The sequence below is a fragment of the Octopus bimaculoides genome, chromosome 23 (assembly GCF_001194135.2).
Source record: "Octopus bimaculoides isolate UCB-OBI-ISO-001 chromosome 23, ASM119413v2, whole genome shotgun sequence".
In the NCBI taxonomy this organism is placed as follows: domain Eukaryota; kingdom Metazoa; phylum Mollusca; class Cephalopoda; order Octopoda; family Octopodidae; genus Octopus; species Octopus bimaculoides.
The window spans coordinates 37,171,036-37,173,462 of NC_069003.1; the positions used below are offsets into that span (position 1 = coordinate 37,171,036).

A 2,427-nucleotide genomic window follows, 5' to 3' on the forward strand; every position below is an offset into this window, starting at 1 on the left:
TATATATATATATGTATATATGTGTGTGTGTGTGTGTGTGTGTGTATGCATGTATGTATGCATGTATGCATTACAGGTGTATAGAAATCAGTTAATTTATGTTACTAGCAGCTTCTAAAGCCTTCATTGATTAAATCCTAATTTTTACAAAGTTTTATGATCAGTGCACAGTGGTCATTTCCTTTTTCTGTGTTTTAAGTATTTGGGTGGCAGTGGAGGTGGGAGGGGGGTCGTCTTTCCAATGTCATAAACTTAAATCGCAAATATTATTAAGGGGAGACAATCTGTGAAAGACCAGCAGTAGTTGGCCTGTGAGCTTAGAATGATTATAATTTAGATTTTTTTTTTAATATAAGAATTTAGGATTAGATGACGTCTAAATGGCATACATAAGGAATAGTTTTATATTAAAGTCTCAATTGAAATAAAAAGAAAGAAAAAGGAAAAAAATAAAATTAACAAAGAAAAAGTTGTAAAAAAAGGATAAAAGTTTTGACAAATATTTTAAAAATTTCTGCATTTTGGTAACAGCTGCACAGCTTTGTTTAAAATCATTCTCCCATTTAAAAATATGAACTTATCAGCCTATTTACATTAATTTAATACTTCCAATTTGGCTTTTAAATGTATTTTTTGTATCTGTGAGTTTTTTTCAGCTATGCAGAGGCAACATCTTTTGCTGCCATTTACATAAGGCCTACATCTTTTGGCAATCCTCCAGCTGCTGTTGTAGTTTGCAGATTTTTCTTTTAAAGACCAGATGTAACTTGATAACTTTATTTGATTTGTCTATGATCCTGAAGGAAAAGGTGTAACTAACAATTGTCTTTTGAACTGCCTTTCTCTCGTACAAATATTGCATGCTAGTGGGGTGTCAGGTTTGTGTCTATGATTTAACTTAAGATAGAAAAGAAAGATGAGATGGTCATGGCTAGGCTGCTTGATCAGAGCAGATTTGGGACTAAGTAACAAAGCCAATTATTTCTCTAATTCTAACCACAATACTCTCTTTTTACTTACTTAAATCCTTCACTCTCGGTGGACCTTTGGCCATCAAACACTCTTCTCCAGTGTTCTCAACTCTATTTTTTCTATTTCTCCCCTGTTCCCCACACTGTGTGGTCTTTTTTCTTCCTTCCCCCCAGTTTGATCCCCGCTGCTCTCCAGCTCTTCCTCAGTATCTCACCTCATATTCCCCCTGTATATTCCCCCTGTGGAAAAGACTTCTTCTCTCATGTTTTGTTGGTTTTGAATTCGATGCTTCTGTAATTTTGCATTTTTTTAGGTCCAATGCAAACCCATTATTAGCCCTGGGAAGAGGTGGTCCCTATTAGTCTAGCCTTCATCCTTTGACCTGTCCAGCATGAGAGGCCCAGCCAGGATCTTGCACTCTGCTGGCATAGATCTCAGGATTATTGAGGCATACAAGCCACCACATTGCAACAAAGACTGCACTTTGTGGTGGACTATACTATCCACATGCGTTTATAATATAACACAGCTTGTTAAGGTCTATCAATGGACAACACAGTATTTATGTCTAACTCTTCATCGTTTCCTTTTCAGCTCATTAGCGGCAAAACTCACTGTCTGTCTGTCTGTCTGTCTGTCTGTCTGTCTGTCTGTCTGTCTGTCTGTCTAACATGTTTCTTGTCTGTCTCTTTGTCCAACTGTTTATTTATCTACCCCCATCTGTTTTGTGTGTCTGTGTGTCTCTCTCTCTCTCTCTCTCTTTAGTCATACCATCCTTTTGTTTCTTCTTTTTCTTTACATCTCTCTCTCTCTCTCATTTAGCATCACTTTCTATCTCTCTATCTCTATGTTAGCTTCTCTGCCTCCCTCTCTCTCTCTCTCTCTCTCTCCCTCTCTCTCTCTCTGCCTTCTCTACAGCTGCTTCACCCACAGGTAATATTTCCTCATTGATGTTGACACAGGTGAGAAAGCATTTCTATTTTGTCTTTTTTTTTTGCTTTATATATTATTTTTGTTGGTACATTTTTTGTTTATATGCAGGTTATATATATTTATAGGGGTAATTTTTTTCTAGGTTTTCTGATGACCCCTGCATAAACCAGATCTTGGTAAAAATCTAAATTTGTCAACCAGCCAAACACAAGATGCAAATAAAAAGAGATTGCTCTTTTGTGCCATTGTCAGGGTCAACTTTACATTTCATCCTTCCGGGGTCTCTAAAATAAGAACCAGTTGAAAACTGGGGGTCGTTGTAATCGACTCAGCCCCTCCCCACCAAAATTGCTGCCCTTGTGTCAAATTTGAAACCATTACCATTATCATTATTATTACCATTATTATTATTATTACCATTATTATTATTATTACCATTATTATTATTATTATTATTATTATTATTATTATTATTATTATTATTATTATTATTATTATTATTATTATTATTATTATTATTAT

General features: G+C 35.2%; 1 protein-coding gene across 1 annotated transcript in view; it reads left to right on the forward strand.

The window, feature by feature from the left end:
- The window catches only part of LOC106869011 (uncharacterized), a 48,114-nt gene that overhangs the window by 44,077 nt on the left and 1,610 nt on the right, over positions 1–2,427 (forward strand). The gene's annotated exons all lie outside the window — the stretch shown is intronic.